Raw genomic sequence first — 18025 nt, forward strand, 5'->3', positions numbered from 1 at the left:
GTTTCATATCAGATTAAGTGACAGAGGGAGAAAGGAAGAGCTGAATCTGAGAGCTATTTTGATGGCGTGACCTCTAGGGGAAGGTTTGGTGCATTTCAACTCCCAAGATTTCCTGTTTGAAGTTTTAAAATAGCAACTCTGGAACCCAGATGGCACAACCACGGGATAGCCTCCCCCTGCTAACGCTCACCAACACAGAGAGTCCAAGAAGGGCAAACAAGACCTTCAGGGTTAAAAGTGCTTGAAGACAGTTCAATTTGTGTTTATTTTCCGATCTCCTATTTGAGGGACAGAAGCATCTTGAGATTCTGGATCAGATCCTTTCTCTCTAGTTTCCTCTACCCCAAAAAAACCCAAAACAAAAAACCAATCTATTCCCTAAAATGTGCAGAGCATCGATGCTTTCAAATACATTGTCTAAGAGAAAAAAGGGGAAGTCTTGTGATTTTGAAAGTGTCCAAGTACAATCAGACTCATTTTTGATACGCCAGTGAAGCAGAGGAGAACAATTTTTTGGAGGGAATTCTGCAGCAATTAATATTTCAAGAATTATTTTTGTTCATTCATTTAGTTCTGTGTTACTCATAATATATGAAATTTAGGAATAGAATAATGAGTGTTTTCTTTATGCTTTTTCCTCTGGAGGAAGGAAACTATTTCATTGATTTTTCGTGTATAAACATGTGCTATCTGTGTACAGTCTTTGTGATTTTGACTTAGAAAACTGATTTTCCTTAATGGGAATAGTTTTATGGTAGAGACAGTAGGGTACAGCTTGTTAATGGAGGAAAAAGCCCCTTTTTTACATTAATATTCTGTTGTTTTTATTTAAATTAGAAATGAATCATTTAGGGTTTGTTACATCAATTCTGATGTTTTACTGAGAAGGCAGTTGTTATAATGTCTCTCTTCCATTTTGCATTCTCATTATCTAGTCCTCAGAGAAAATTTTTCTCAAATAACCAGGCAACTGGTGGAGGCACTGTTCAGGGCCTATCAAGGGAGGTGGGATGTAGGATTATAATGGGCCTGATGTACACTTGTGATGTTATCGACAAATGAGCTTATACATACAGTTGTACTTTGTGTAAAGGCTTTGGCTTGATAAATGTGAATACTTACAATGTGCCACAATTTGAGTGATTCTGCCTTGGCAAAAAGGAACCTCAAAAAGTGGTAGCGGCTCAGGCCTCTGCAGACAGGACTTTGTTGATTTGCTCCTGGGTGTCAGGAGCTGAGATTCAGGCTGTGGGAAGGCTCCTGGCCTCGGACCAGCTTCTAGGCCAGTGGGTCTCAGCCTTGGCTGCCCACAGGATCATTCCAGAGCTTTCGGGATTACCGATTCCTGGTCTCAGACCCCGAGACTCCAATTTCATTGGTCTGTCATGCAGCCTGGGTACTGAGATTTTTGCTCCTCAAAGTGAGTTTCATAGATAAGCAGTACCTGCATCACCCGGGAGCTTGTTACAAATCAGAATCTCCAGCCCCACCCCAGCACTACTGACTCAGAGCCCGCTTTCCAGGTGTGGATCTCCAAGTCTGAGAAGCACGTTTTACCGCCTCTCACCCCAGGCTGATGGGTCTGAATGTCACCTGAAAATGGAAGTGGTTTAGTTCGGTAGCTGCATCATGAATTGATCCAGAAACTGTAGGAACCCGTTGGAATAGTGTCTAGATTTTATTGTTTTGAAAACAGAAATATCACTGCTGCTGAGATCATTACCATAAAGGCAGAATTTGTTGAGTACAGTTAGAATCATGGGGAGTAACGTGACTCTACTGAGCCTGAGGACTCTGCCCAGTTAAGTGAAGATATGCCAAGATGTTGCCCTGGGTGAACCATACTCCTAGGTCTAGTCCTTGGTCTGATGTGTCAACATACCTGGAGGAGATCCATCTCTAGGGTCAGCAGAACTCAAATCTCCAAACTCAGGAGAATAAAGAGTGAAAACCAGCCATAGAGAATTTACAGTGACAAATATGGCTGCCACAGGGCAGTACTTTTCCTCCTTGCAAGCGCATAAAAAGGTAGATCACACCAGAAGATGGCTTGTGAACAGGCGATTGGGTGGAGGATTTTGTTCCAAGTTTGGTTGTTTCCTGTCTCCTCCACTAGACTGACACCCATGTGAAGACAGACTTGCTCTGTCCCCTGCTCTCCCCTCGGCTCCCAGGAGAGCCCCAGCCTGGTATGGCTTCCGCCAATGCCTCCTCAGTGACTTTCCTTGTGCTCCAACCCCACGGCTGGCCAGCTTCTTTTCTTTTGAGGTCTTGATGGCCTGATTGCTCTTTAGTCCCGTTAGCTGTCTTTGCTGGCCTATACACCTGTCCCAAATATCACTCCTATGTTTTGTCTCTCAGAAGCTATCTTACTTCCGTTTCTAGTTTCTCGGCAGGACCTTGAAGTAGTCCTTTTGTACTTTACAAATTGTTTTTAATATCATAAAGCCCACTTCCATTTTTAAAGCTCCTGAGCAGGTGGGAGAGCATTTACATTCACAGCTAAGTCCGTATCAGTGAATTTTCAAGCATGGGCAGGGAACCCAAATCTGTGGATGTAACTGATAACTGTGGTTACAGTTCTGTTAAGAAATAGCTTGATCATTCATGCAAAGGGAGGAAGTGTGTAAAAGTTGATTCCAAATTATTAATCATTCATTGGACACTGGGAAAATGATGGCTGATTTCATGAGTGGAAATAGAGTAATCAAGATAGGGTCTATTTTGGCAGGGGAGAAGGATGAGCTTGTTTCGGACTTGTTGAATTTGTGTTAAGGGAGGGTATCAATGTAGAAATGCCATGAACACATTTGGAGATAACATATGGGAGGTCCCCATTATTACTGCCTTGCCTCCTTTACAATCTCTTGGCCTGGAATGTTCTCATTCTTTCCACTCTTCCTGAAATGCTGGGAGGAAATGGACTATGGTTATCCAGAGTCCTTCTCCTCTAAGTTTTCAACCAGGGAAAATATGAGGAGGATATTTTTGTTTTCACAAGAATCTAGTGTAAAGAGACGAGTCTAATGGAACTGGTTTGGTTTCATCCACTCATATTTAATTTCTATCATGTTTTCTCCAATCACACGATAACTTACACATCATTGTGCATTGTGAGAAGGAAAAAGACATCAAACATTACTGAATGACCCCGGACTTCTATTCTAGAACCACTTCCATTGACTCATTACACACACCCTCACTGAGCCAGGGATCCCAAGCATTACCGATCTAAGGCCTTTTGGAGACCACCTGCTTGGACATCTATTTCCATGCTAGCAGGAAGTTTCAGAAACAACCAATTTAACTGAGTGCAAATGATGTGCTCACTGAGATTTGGTAAAAAGCCTACAGTTGAGACCTAGAAAGTAAATGCTATTTTCCTTCTGAGTCACTTGTGACTTTTAATAGACTGAGGACTGACAGAACTGCCAAGAAAGCAAATAGTTTTATTCATATGACTGTACAATTATCCTTAATTACTAAGTTCAATAGATGAGCATCACGATTACTTCATAATAAATAGGACAACCTGGGAAAAGAGATTTTGTTTGTGGAGGAAGGTGACCAAAAATGACTAAAACTTGAAGGATACAGAAAGATATGCAGGCATTTTTCTTTAAAAGCATCAGAAAAATAATTACAACTTTTCAGAGTGCTCCAAATGTAAGGATTTTGTTGGCTAATAGAAGTCTTTGGAACACATATCTAAAGTTGACAGCAGTTGTCAGTCAGTTTGTTCTTTAGGATGAATAATGACATGGGGTTGGGCCCCCATCCTTTGTTTGAACACTACAGTACTGCCACAAAAAGCCCAATCATTTCTTTCTTAACACTTTGCATTTTTCAGTGGGTGTCTTCTCTTGTTCCTCCTTCCCCAGCCATCCATCCTTTCAGGGGGGTGGAAAAGCTTTAGGCAACCGAAGAAACTGCCAATGATAGTGTTTTGCTAATCCTATAAATATTTCTGTAAACTTGACTCCAGTGAGACATAATTTCGGCAATTGGAGTAATGGGCTTTCCTGCTGTTGCAGCCATCCAGAGTGCAAGCGCTCTGACTTGCTGAACAATTACTCCCACGTTCTGCCTCCCGACACTGTCATTAGCTTTCCCTACTCTAGGTGTGAGGTTGTACAGAAAGTAACGTAAACACTGCCATTCTGTAATTAGCTGCCCCAAAGTTCAGCAGTGAAAATAGCAAGAACACGTTTCTTTCCAGCACCTGGAAAAGCCGATGTGATTTGTTTGTGAACCCTGGTGGGGCTTGTTTATTGACAAACTGTTATTCTTCTGATCACCAGGTGATGTTTACACAATGAGAGGGTAAATCCCTTCACACCTCTTTAAAAAAAATCCATTCCCATATTTGCATTTGTTCTTAGAAAAAGGACCCCATAGTTAAGTGGTTGCTGGTTTGAAATGTAAAGAACTCAAGAAGCACTTAAGGAATAGAGCTTTATAGTAAAATAATTTAAAATATAAATTCTCTGATTTCCCCTGTGCAGCTTTGTTTATTGGGCCTGTTTAGCTCATGACTAATTGTCTCCCTGGCCTTCCTTTCCTAATTTTCTTTCCTGATTCATCTCTATATATTGTACTTTTAAATGATCCCACTCCAATTTGATATCTCTTAGACTTCTGCTTAAAACTTCTAGTTGTTTCTGAAGCATGGTAAGCAAAGTCTGTTTCAAACAATACCGAGGTTTGGTATTGTCATACTGGTTAGCAGCTCTAGTGATAGGTATGTGTATACCTGTGTGTGTGTGTGTGTGTGTGTGTCCGTGTGTGAGTTGCTTTGTCCTTTTAGACCCAAGTGTGTGTGTGTGTGTGTGTGAGTTGCTTTGTCCTTTTAGACCCAAGTTCCAGGAAGTCAGGGTAGGTAGTAACTCTGCTTTAATTAACATCCTCTTTTAGCACCTGATGCAGGGTCATTAACACACTAAATGTTAGAGTTTATCTCCTTTCCATCAGAATTTCACTTTCCACAGGATACTATATTTCTTTCATGCTAATCTATATTTTAATGGCCTCTAAATTGTCAATTGAGAGGATAATTAGTTCTAATTTAGCGTTAATGCTATGAATGTAGAGTAAGAAGCTAATTGACATGGCAGGCTACCAACTAGAATTTTATGAACTAAAACTTTTTATCTCTTGCACAACAGTGAGTGAACTCATTATGCAAGTAAGTGCCATTTAGGAAGAAAAACTACTTTGCCTGCGGGTGTTCTGTACCTTGTGGATGCATCACTGATGGCTTGGCGAGGGCTTTGATGGTCTAAATAGAACAGTTTACCTTTAAACTTTGCAGAAGTTGGTCTAAAAACCTATAGGCATATTTGGTTGGCACATTTTTGCTTTTAATTGCATTTTTGTACCTACTAGCTATAAGGAACTCCTATGGAGGCTGAAGTTTGTACCAAGCAGAAGAACATCCAGTAAATCTAGAATCGAGATTCTAGTAGAATTAACAACACATTTACTGAGCAGTGACTATTTTGTAAAACGATTTCATGTATGTGACTTCATTTGATCTTCAATTTGAATTATTGAGGTCAAGGCAGGTATTTTTATACCCATTTTATAGTTAAAACAACCAAGGTTCAGGGAGTTAAAATAACTTGTCTGTAATTATGTGGCTGGTTAAGTGATAGAGCCAAGCCAAGGACTTGAATCTGTGACTTCCGTTCCAGAGTTTTTTTATTCCTGATCACATCCTACTTTTCTCATCAGTTTAACCATATGATCTTCTTGTGTAACTTTAAGCAATTGCCATTTCCTTAAAAATTCAGAAAAATTACATAATCACAACCAAGCAAACTCATCATCTTTTTACCTTCTCACTCCCAGACCCCTGAGTTAACAGTACTGACTCGGTCCTCACTCAAGCTCAAAAACACCAAAAACTGTCTTAGAAAAGGAGGTAAAAATGATAGAAAGTAAAGAAAATCAGGTCGAGGGGTGCTTCTGGCTTTTTTTTTTCTTTCATTTAAAGAAAAATTTAACTGCTGCTCAAGATGTCAGTTCTCAGTTTAACCCAGAGTAGTTTTTCAAAGATGAAACCTTTTAGTTACGTTTGCTGCCCTCTGGCTGGTGTTAGCCTGCGCTAGTCTACCAGAATTTTCTTTGGTCGATTTTAGATTATTTAGTGCTTGCCTGTATGGTGCACAATCCCTGGTTTGTGTTCAGGTGTTTTTCTTTTGACTGTGATTTACCTTTTCCATGTTCTACTATTCCTTAGAAGCTCCACCAGAATGTAGCCAGGAAAACAAAGACAGGAAAATCTAGCAAGTCAGCTCTGCTGTGCGTGAGAGGCTCTGTCATGCTGTGGGCAGCGTAGAAGTCACTGGAAGATGAAGTCTCAGTGTTCCAAGTCTGTTTCTTTCATCTTTCTCTGCCCTCCTCCAGCTCTTCTTAACTGCTGGGAGATGAGAGAGCCGAAGTTCTATTTGTGTCCTTCTGTTAGTTTACTTGTAAACTGCAGGTCAAAAAGTAATATTATATATAAAATCCAGACTGGACAATTAGTTGTTTCATGCAGAGAGAGAGCTTTAAAGGAAATCAGCTGACTTCCTGGCTTGCTGAATGAAGTGTGAGTTTTAGTTTCTATCCTGTTAGGAAATGGCATGTGAACAGAATACTTGTATGAGCAGGCTTTTATTTTTGTCAATGACTAGAAACTTGTAAAATAAAAAAAGAAAAGAGAAGTCTGTTTATTTTAGCATATCAAGATTCGTTTCTGGGAAACAAAGGCGGAGATGGCAGTTTCTGAATCCTTTGGTGGTCTCCATCCTGAAATTTCATTTCTTCTCTCCTTCTGCCCAGAGTTGTTGGGTTGCCATAGCAACATGACTCCTCCCCCACAACCTGTGAGATTAACTGGATACAGATTTAGCAGCCAAGTGAGGCCAAGATCAAAATCCAAATTTAGGGCACTAACCACAGAAAGTGGGAAGTGCAAGGCCAAGGACCACTCTGCGTCCCTCTATGAGTTGCACGTGGCATGATGGGCGTTGCGTCCTGATGGCATCCGTGGCACTGCTCGGAGACCCTGATGGCTATGGTGTGCTCATCTGCCACACTGCAGATGGGATCACATCCAAGATGAGAATTGGATAAGTGTGTGGAGCAGGAGTATTTAGTGCAGTGGTGTAACCCTATATCAAATGAAATTACTGGAGCTGTGAAAGTCAGGCATAAGACTTTTGGGCAAAGAATGATGGAGAAAGGCAGTGAGTAGGTGCTGCAAAAATAAAGGCACTCTATGCCCAGGAACGCTTTCTAAGGGATTCTTAAGTGGTGATAACCATAATAACAATTGCTCGCATTGATGGAGCACTTGTGCTGTGCTTAGTCTCTCAGTCGTGTCCGACTTGTTGCAATCCCATGAACTGCAGCCTGCCAGGCTCCTCTCTCCATTAGGATTCTCCAGACAAGAGGGTTGCCATTGCCTTCTCCAGGGGATCTTCCCGACCCAGGAGTGGGACTGGGGTCTTCTGCATTGCAAGTGACTCTTTACCAGTTGAGCTACCAAGGAAGCCCACATTTAAATATCATACGGTATTTATCTGGCTTACTTCACTTAGTATGATAATCTCTAGGTCCATCCATGTTTCCGCAAATGGCATTATTTCACTGTTTTTTTTTTATGGCTGAGTAGTGTTACATTGTGTGTGTGTGTGTGTATCTCAACACACACACACACCACATCTTCTTTATCCGTTCATCTGTCGATGAACATTTAGGTTGCTTCCACGTCTTGTTAAAAAATGGGCAGAAGATCTAAACAGACATTTCGCTAAAGAAGACATACAAATGGCAGATAGTTGCATGATGCTCCACATCATTATAATGATTATCAGAGAAATGCAAATCAAAACTACAATGAGATACTACCTCACACTAGTCAGAATGACCATCATCAAAAAGTCCACAAACAATAAATGCTAGAGAGGGTGTGGAGAAAAGGGAACCCTCCTGCATTGTTGGTGGGAATGTAAATTGATGCAGACACCATGTAAAACAGTATGGAGGTTCCTTAAAAAAATAAAAATAGAATTGCTGTATGATCTAGCAGTCCCACTCCTGGGCATATATCTGGAGAAAACTCTAATTAGAAAAGATACATGCACTTCAGTGTTCGCAACAGCACTATTTACAATAGCCAAGACATGGAAACAATCAAAATGTCCATTGACAGATGAATGGATAAAGATGTGATGTGTGTATGTGTGTGTATATATATATATATATATACACACACATACTGGGAGTTGAAGTCCTAACTCCCAGTGGCTATGAATGTGACCTTATTTGGAAATGAGGTCTTTGCAAATGTAATCAAGTTAAGATGAGGTCATTAAGGTGGGCTGTATTCCAATATGACTGGTGTCCTTATCAGAAGGGAAAATGCCAAGTGAAGAGAGACACACGGGGTGAACGCCATGTGACGACAGAGGTGGAAATTGAAGTGATTGCGGCTGCACACCAGGGAACACCAAGCAAGGATTGACTGCTGCCATCAGAAACTGGGAAGAAACAAGGACGGGCTCTACCCAGAGTCTCAGAGGGAGTGTGACCCTGCTGATACACTGATTTCAAACTTCTAGCCTCTAGAACTGGAAAAGAGTAAATTTCTGTAATTTAAGCCACTTAGTTTGTTACTGCCGCATTGGGAAGCTAATACAAATATGTTCTTACTGTACCAGGTTCAGTCGATACAGAGGCACACAGTGATGCAGTAACATTCCCATTCTGCTTCATCCCCCCGTTCCCATCTTATGGACAACTGGTAATGACAGTTTGGTGGCTCAGATGGTGAAGAATCTGCCTGTAAGGCAGGAGACCCGGGTTCGATCCCTCGGTCTTGGGAAGATCCCCTGGAGAAGGGAATGGCAATCCACTCCAGTATTCTTGCCTGGAGAATTCCATGGACAGAGGAGCCTGGTGAGCTACAGTCCATGGAGTCACAAAGAGTTGGACACGACTTAGTGACTGAGCACGCACGCACATAATGACAATTTGTTTCCTTTCTGTGCGTGGATATGTACATTCATTTTTATATAATGGGACTGTATTATGTGCATTTTACTGAAACTTTCTTTTTAAAGCTTAAATGTGTATCTCTTTAAGTCTTTAGCTTTTTTAAAAATTGTAAAATACATATAGCATAAAATTAAACATTTTTAAGTGTTCAGTTCACTGGTTTTAAGTACATTCACATTGTTGTGTAACCATCATCACCAGCCCTCTGCAGTGTTCCTTTCATTGTAAAGCTGAAACTATCTATTAAACAAAAATTCCCCATTTCCCCCCAGTCTCTAGCCCTGGGTAACTACCACTCTACTTTCTGACTTTATGAATTTAGGAAGTACTCTAGGTACTTCAAATAAGTGGAATGATGCAGTATTTGTCTTTTTGTGTCTGGCTTATTTCACTTGACATATCCTCAGGTTTCATCTGTGTGTAGCATGTGTCAGAATTTCCTTCCTTTTAAGACTGATTAATATTCCATTTATATGTTTACATTTTGTTTATTCATTTATCTGTCAGTAGACTCTTGGGTTGCTTCTGCCTTTTGGCTATTGTGAATGCTGCTGTGGACATGGGGGTACAAATATCTGAGATCCTGCTTTCAATTCTTTTGGGTGTATACCCAGAAGTGGAATTGCTAGATCATATGGTAATTCTATTTTTAATTTTTTGAAGACTTGCCATACTGTTTTCCATAGCAGCTGCATCATTTTACATCCCCACCAGCAGTCTACAAGGATTCCAGTATCTTCACATCCTTGCCAACACTTGGGTTTTGTTTTTTTTTATAGTAGCTGTCTTAATGGATATGAGATGATATCTCATTGTAGTTTTGATTTGCATTTTCCTAATGATTAGTGATATTGGGCTTATTTTCATGTGCTTATTAGTCATTTGCATATCTTTGGAGAAATGTCTATTCAAGTCTTTGCCCATTTTTTTTTTTTTGGTAATTGGGTGGTTTATTTAAGGAGCTCCTGTGCATGGACACTAAGGTTGTTAGCAGTGTTTTTATTTTTATTAGAAGCAACACAGAAATATATAATCCTGCAATATATATCACTTCACATGTGTACAAGTTTATATTTAGAATGAATTCTTAGAAGTAGAATTGCTAGGTCAAATAGCTATATATATGCCTTTAGGTATTGATTGATTTAGCCAACTGGCTGTCTGAAGAGGTTTACCACAATCCATAGTCCTAGCTGGAGTGTATAAGGGAAAGTCTGTGGGAGAGAGAGATGGGTTACTTCAGAATGAGTGATCAAGGAAAGCCATTCCGTGGATGTGACACTGAGATTAAATCCTAGATGCTAAGACAGAGCCAGCCCTGTAAGATCTAGGGTCACAACAGCTGAGTTTAAGCTACAAGGCAGAAGTGACCCTCGTGTGTTCAAGGGCATGAAAACAGACCACTGTGGCTGAAGGCTGGTGAGTGAAAAAGAGGGTGCTAGGCTGTGAGTTGCCCTGGAAGGCAGGATTCATATAGACCCTACTCAGGAGCATGCTCTAGATGAATGGAAGCCAGAAGAAGGAATAACTTCTGATTTTACAAGATCGCTCTGGGCATGAGGTTGAAAGTAGACAGTTGAGGGCAGATGGAGGTATGCAGGGAGATTAATTTGGAGCTACTGCAGTGACCCATGTGAGAAAGAGTGTGGTGCCTGTGTGCCTGAGGTAGTAGTAGAGATGGGGGCAGTGGAACCTGCAAGATTTGCTAATGGATTGGACACAAAGAACTAAGGAGCTGGGTTGGGGACAGAGGAGAGGAAGACAGGGAGAGAAGCCTCAGGATGATGGTGGCTTCTTGGTTCTGTTACTCACTAGAGGCATGACCTGGGGCAATAATTTCACTTCTCTGTGCTTCACTGTTCTTTATAAAATAAGAGTAATTTCAGCATTCGCACATGGTGGTTCTGAATAAATGACTTAATATGTGTAAAATGCTTTCATTTTGAGACATGTTGAATTTGAGACGTTTATTATATCTCCAAGTCCAGTGTTGAATAAGCAGTTGAATGTACAAGTCTAGAATTCAAGAGAGTGATTAAGGGTATAAGTTTAAATTTGATTAAATTTGGAAGTTTCCTGCCTTAAGTATCATCTATGGGGCATGAGATTGTATGAGATTACCGAGAGAGAGGGAGAAGATAGGGGAGAGACAGGGACTAAGAACTGAGTCATTTCAGAATCAAGAGTCAAAGAGTAGTGTAGGAACTAGCCAAGGAGGATGAACTGGAGCCACCAGTGAGGTTGGCTGAAAGCCAGGAGAGAATGGAGCCCTAGAAGCCAAATGAAGAAGGATCATTAAGGAGGAGACAATGTCCAAAGCTTCTCATGAGTCAAGAGAATGTCTTACCTCCTCCCACACAGAGAAGAGATCTGACCGTCAGTCCTGTGTGTCCGCACAGAGGAGAGTGAGAGGAGGCCTAGTGGATGCAGAGCTGTCAGTGGCATCCTCGAAAGAGAAGAGAAGTCTCTTCCTCCAGCAGTCCTGGCCCCTCAAGAAGAAGAAAAATGAGCAGGGGTGGAAGGTAGCCTTGTTAAGGACATAGGATGACTTCTTGACCCTTTTTTGACACTGGTTGTTTTCAGTAGGTTCTAAATGGCCTTTAAGGATTTCCAGCAGATGAAATTTCTTTTCCTTTTGTTTCATGTGCCACTGAGGATCTCTTGAATTCTTGAAATTTTTATTAAGAATTCCTCGTACACCAATAAACAATGCCCAGACTCAATAGCCTCTGCTGACACATCGTGATTATGTTTAAGGAAGGTCTTGGGCAGCGAAACAGCTCAGTTTCTGCACAGAGTCCCAGTGTTGGTCACTTTTTGCCAAATGGTCACCATTTCGTACATCCTTCCTTCCTGGAAGGGATATAAATCCCCAAGGCTATTTTTGCTCCAAGGAGATTATGGCACAACATATGGAGTCTTCTCTCTCCAGGAGCAGAATCAGAGTCTTGTCTTTGCTTGAGCAGGCCACTTGGTGAATGCCGCAGGTTTAGGGCAACTGTCATCCTTATGACTCATGGGTGACTGTATCAGGGAGCCGCAGCACGGAGCAGCTGGTCTGAGGAGCATTCTAACCTGGTGTTTCCCACAGTGTTGTTCATGGCATTTGCCCCATTTGTCTTGCTAAGATGGCTCTATTAATCCTACCCAAATTTCTGTGTACATTTATATTTTACCTTGAACCTATACAATAGCATTCTAGAATATTGACATTCTGAAGCTGACTATTTGGGGATGGGTATTATAAACTTTTGGGGCTTCCCAGGTGGCTCAGTGGTAAAGAATCTGCCTGCCAATGCAGGAGATACAGGAGACGTGGGTTCAATCCCTGGGATGGGAAGATTCCCCTGGAATAGGAAATGGCAACCCATTCTAGTTTTCTTGCCTGGGAAATCCCATGGACAGAAGTGCCTGATGGGCTACAGTCCATAGGATTGCAAAGAGTTGGACATGAATGAGCGTGCTAGCACATTCAGTTATAAGCTTTTATGGATATTCCCTCTTAAACAGAATAAATGTGAAAGAAAAAGAGAAGTTATAGTAAGTTATCAAAAAGACTGTTAATTTTCTGATTTAAAAGCAGATTTGTCTATAAGTCAAAAATTTCTACCAACAAGGACCTACTATATAGCACAGGGAACTATACTCAATATTTTATAATAACATATAAGGGAAAAGCATCTGAAAAAGAATATATATATGTGTGTGTATATATATATATATATATATATATATAAAAGCACACACGCACTTTGTGCTGTGCTGTACACCTGAAACTAACACAGTGTCAGTCAACTATACTTCAATAAAAATCATCAACAACAGAAAAGCTCAGTTTTCGTTACTATTCTTTGAGCAGTCAGAAAGGTTTCTCTAGGAGATTAAGCTGAAGAATTGACGCTTTTGAACTGTGGTGTTGGAGAAGACTCTTAAGAGTCACTTGGACCACAAGGATATCAAACCAGTCAATCCTAAAGGAAATCAACCCTGAATATCCATTGGAAGGACTGATGCTGAAGCTGAATCTCCAATAGTTTGGCCACATGATGTGAAGAGCTGACTCATTGGAAAAGACTCAGATGCTGGGAAAAATTGACAGCAGGAGGAGAAGGGGACAACAGAGGATGAGATGGTTGGATGACATCTTTGATTCAACGGACGTGAGTTTGAGCAAACATTGGGAGATAGTGATGGACCGAGAAGCCTGGCGTGCTGCAGTCCATGAGGTCGCAAAGAGTTGGACACAACTTAGCAACTGAACAGCAACAAGGAGATTAGGCCAGTCACTTATTGTTTCAGAGTAGAGGATACTTTGAGTTATAATAGAATCCTGAAATTAATTTCTATTATCATGAAAACTATTTATACTAATTCCTAGCCAAGCTAGAAATTGAAGAGTTAGTTTTATTTTCTGGATCCAGTATCTACTGATGTTATGGTGGATAGACATGTAGCCAGTTCTATTATAAATGCTATTGTTGAAAAAACATTCCTCTCTATATTAGAAGGGTTGCTTTTACCTTTTGGCATTTTCTATTTGTTAAAATCTGACCAAGTTGAGGTTTATTAACCTTAGGGCACAGAATCCCATTTCTCTCTAAACGGCTGAGTGAGGCTCGCACACTAGCGGAAGGGGCATGGCTTAGCAGCTCTGTGGACTGTGCCAGTTGGTACTTATTGATCCCAGCAATGACTTCAGTCTGTCTAAGCCTCTGTTTCTTCATCTCTGTTATGGAGGAAATAACCTGCATCACAGAGGTATTGTGAGAATTGGATTAAATATTTCATGAGAAGCTCTTAGCACATTGCCTGGTGTGTGGGGGCGTGGAATACGTGGCAGCTTTTATTACTGTTGTCGCTGTGATCTCCTCTACCCTGCAGTCTTGAAGCTGCAAGACAAGAAACACTGTGGTTGAGCCTTGGTGAAATATCTCAGCATCTTTGTTTCTTACGTGCATTACGCGCTTGTCTAAAGCATCTTGCTCTCCTCTCGCGCTACCTTCTCTTCCAGTGGAGGCATCAGGGTCAGGAGTGAGGGGACAGAGCAGGGAACCAGCCCTGCACCTGTGGGCCAGTCTTCATGGCCACTGCACTCTGGGTCATGTGAAGCAGCAGCCGCCAAGGTGGCCTGTTGGGGGAGGGGGGCATCAGTGGTTCCCTCCTTCCCGCTCAGATAGCTCCTCTCCCTCTCAGACTCTGTCAGCACTTCTCTGCAGAGCCTGCTTCCCCACGGTCAATCCTGCGGTTTTTAGGTTGTTTCTCCTTTGCTCTGGGATTGCCAACAGGCCAGCTCATATCACACTACATCCATTTCCTCAGGATGCCAGTCGTGCCTGCTACTTGCCTGTGTTGATTAGATGTTTTGCATGTCAAGTTGGCATTGATTAGAACACACACACACATATGCTTACATGCTACCAGTTTCTAGTTCTAATACATCTGGCTCCTTGATGAGGATCTAACATGAAGCTATCTAACATGCTGCTATTGACAAATTTCCCCTTTAAAAGTGCCGAATCCTTGGAATTGTGTTTTCATAGGATCTGTTTGGCCAGAAAGTCTGCATAAATTAGCTAATTAGAGCAAAGTACTTGTGTTTGATTAAAAAAAAATAATCATAACCTTTGCATTTTGTTTTCTGTGTGCCTTCAGGTCGCCACGTGCAGACCTGTTAGCCCAAGCAAGTCAAGGCAGAGAATGGCTTCTGTTTCCTTCCCCCAGCTAAGCAAGACCACGTACCCTTTCCTTAGACATATTTTCTCTTCCCTATTCTTCTTTTCTTCCTTCCTCTCTATCTTTGTCTGCCTCTCTGTGTCTCCTTCTGTCTCTCTTTCTCATAACAGTATCTGGCAGTCTTTGTGCCATGGATTTCTACCTTTTAGTCTGGTTTATAAATTTGTTTCATGACCATAAAGATCTGGAGCTAATCCCTGAAATCTCTTATCTCTGTTTGGGATGTAAGAGGTTCCAATTGACACAGAATCAATTATTTATTGATTTAGAAGGAGAAAAAAATAGAAAACAGTAAAGACACTGTCAGGATTTATAGATCTCATTTTGGTTGACGGGCTCTAAGACAAGTCTGTTTGGGGACTCACCACGAGGGAAACTGTTCCCAGCAGAAGGGGCTCCTTTTCTGAATTTAGACTCTTCTAGGGGATCGTTTGATGTGAAGAAGCTGGCGGTTTTGTCTGCAGACTTTCTGGTTTCATTAGCAGTCTGGTGGTGACAGCTAGCTCTAGCTGTTTCCTCTTCTCGTTGCTCACAGGAATGGTGCTGAATACTCAGAGGTGGCACGAGGCTTTGGGATGGCAGCAGCTTCATCAGTGTGCCCTCACTGCAGCCCTCAATTGTCACAGTGGCAGGTCGTGTCTCCGAGAATAACACTGCTGATTAGTGTGCCTGGTGCACTGGGCAGGCTGTGGGGGAAATGCCACTGTCTAATCTCTGTTGATTTCCCAACAATTACATTCTCTTTGCTTCCTACTGGCCTTCGCCTTCCAGGCCGACTATGTTTTGTCTTCCATTATAAAGAATTTCATTTTGGTCTTTCCCACTAGGGTTCTCCCAGGTTGTTTTCAGTGTCCGTAACTTCATTCCACCCCTGCTCTTGAACTTCACCACTCTGTGTTTCAACCTTTCAGTCCTGATGAATAAAAGTCTGCTTTTACTTCCTGGTGCCTTTCTCCTTTCATTCAACAGTCTATTGAAAAGAAATGTACATGCTCAGAGGGAATTGCACTGTATGATGAATTAAACTCTCTGTAAAATGGGGATAGTAGTTACTTACTTCTTGGGGCTTCCCAAGTGGCGCAGTGGTAAAGAATCCGCCAGCCAATGCAGGAGATGCAGAAGACATGGGTTTGTTTGATCCCTGGGTGGGGAGGATCCCCTGGAGTAGGAAATGGCAACCCACTCCAATATTCTGGCCTGGAAAATCTATGGATCGAGGAGCTTGGCAGGCTATACAGTCCATGAGGTCGCAAAGACTTGAACATGTTGAGCCTGTGCATGTGTGCACGCACACACACGTGGTTACACACATAGTAACACGCAGAGTTACTTCTTGGGGTTATTGTTAGATTGAACAAGGTAAAACATAGAAAGTGCTCAGAATAGTTTTAGATACCTGGCCTTCACTCAGTAAGGGCATCATCATTGTCACTTCTTTCTTCATCACCAGCATCACCAATAATTCTGAGTCTATAGGCAGAGACCACTTGTAATTTTGATATTATGATTATGTGTGGCCCTATATATCACAATGGGTCTCCTCTAAAAATCATTTCATGTGGTACCAGTTTTCCCTTCTTTTATTTTGGATTTTCAAAGACTAATCTTCTTATTCTTTCTTTTCTGTACTGTTTCACCTCGCTCATTTACCTGCTACATCAGATTTGACAAACTATATTATAAATTAAACTGCAGTTAATCCATAGAATAACATGGTGTGAGGGTGCATTCCCCTCTCCATTTTGCATATGATAACATTTCAGATCAGAGAGAGTACATGTGTTGCTTACCATAACTAGCCAATAAAAGGCAGACCCAAGATGCAAACCCAACTCTTCTGACTCCAAGTCCAGTGTAGTTTCCATGAGGAGCCCTTTTTGTGTGTGTGTGGAGGAGCAATAACATTTAATTTTCTAACCTAGGCTTTAATTAAGACATCAATAAATTTTGAGTTCTTGGAAGGTAGATATTAGTTCTAAATGCATAAATCTAGTCTTCTCCAAGCACTATGGCTTGAACTACTTACCAGGTTTCTTTTCTGATATCTCATAGAAGGCAGAAGACTAAATGAGGCTTTGTCTAGGCTGTAAGAGTAGTCTTCAGTTCAGTCGCTCAGTCATGTCTGACTCTTTGCGACCCCATGGACTGCAGCACCCCAGGCTTCCCTGTCCATCACCAACTCCCAGAGCTTGCTCAAACTCATGTCCATCGAGTTGGTGATGCCATCCAAACATCTCATCCTCTGTCATCCCCTTCTCCTCCTGCTTTCAGTCTTGCCCAGCATCAGGGTCTTTTCCATTGAGTCAGTTCTCCGGATCAGGTGACCAAAATATTGAAGTTTCAGCTTCAGCATCAGTCCTTCCAATGAATATTCAGGACTGATTTCCTTTAGGATGGACTAATTTGATCTTCTTTGCAGTCCATGGGACTCTCAAGAGTCTTCTACAACACCACAGTTCAGAAGCATCAATTTAGGGGAGTATGATACATGGGGACATTGTGAGAAGTACTAGGAATTACTGAGAACTGGAGGTGGGTAGGGGTGACACAGAAACAAGAGCTGGTTCTGCAAACCAGGTATAACTGCTGCCCTCAGATTGGTCTAGCCTTGGCTGTAGAAGAATCTTTTTGAATTCTTGATGACCTGGCCCCAAATCCAGGAAAGTCTTTGCCCTGCTACCTGGATAGCAATGGAAACCAGGTTCATTCATTCATTTATTCATTCATTGGCAGACATTCATCCAACATCAGCTGTGTGTCTGGTGCTTTGTTAGTCACTGAAATAACAGGGATGAAAGATCCTATCAAGTGGATGACCCAGCTTCCTGGTGCCTGGGTAGGGAGTGGAAGGAGGGAGGGGAGGAGAAAGAGAAGGAAGGGCAGAAATTCAGATGAAGAGAAAAACATTCTGAATCAAGGGGGAGGCAGGTCTGCTTTAATCAAACCTGCAACCCTTGCCTTTCTGAACATGGTGTCATAAGCTGGTGAGCACTAATAAATACTAGGAGACGTATCACACAGTGCCACTGGCCTGCCAGAACCTCTAAATGATAGAGAGCCCAGCAGTGAATCCAGCAAGCAGTTGGAAAGCCCTGGACTGTGAAGGAAAATAACTCCCTTTCCTCAAAATCTCAAGACAATGTACTGATTCAACTGTGTCTTTAGTTCCTCTAATACCTGAATACGAAAGCATATGTTCAGGAAGAATAAAACATTGAGTCAGCAGCAACTGGGTAAAAATCATATA

The 18025-nt window shown here is 41.7% G+C and overlaps 1 protein-coding gene across 5 annotated transcripts in view; it reads left to right on the forward strand.

Annotated features, from left to right (window-relative positions):
* SAMD4A (sterile alpha motif domain containing 4A) overlaps positions 1-18025 on the forward strand; it is a 223253-nt gene that overhangs the window by 58185 nt on the left and 147043 nt on the right. The window lies entirely within an intron of this gene.

This window comes from Giraffa tippelskirchi, chromosome 7 (assembly GCF_054371585.1).
Source record: "Giraffa tippelskirchi isolate mGirTip1 chromosome 7, T2T-mGirTip1v1.2.pri, whole genome shotgun sequence".
Lineage (NCBI taxonomy): Eukaryota > Metazoa > Chordata > Mammalia > Artiodactyla > Giraffidae > Giraffa > Giraffa tippelskirchi.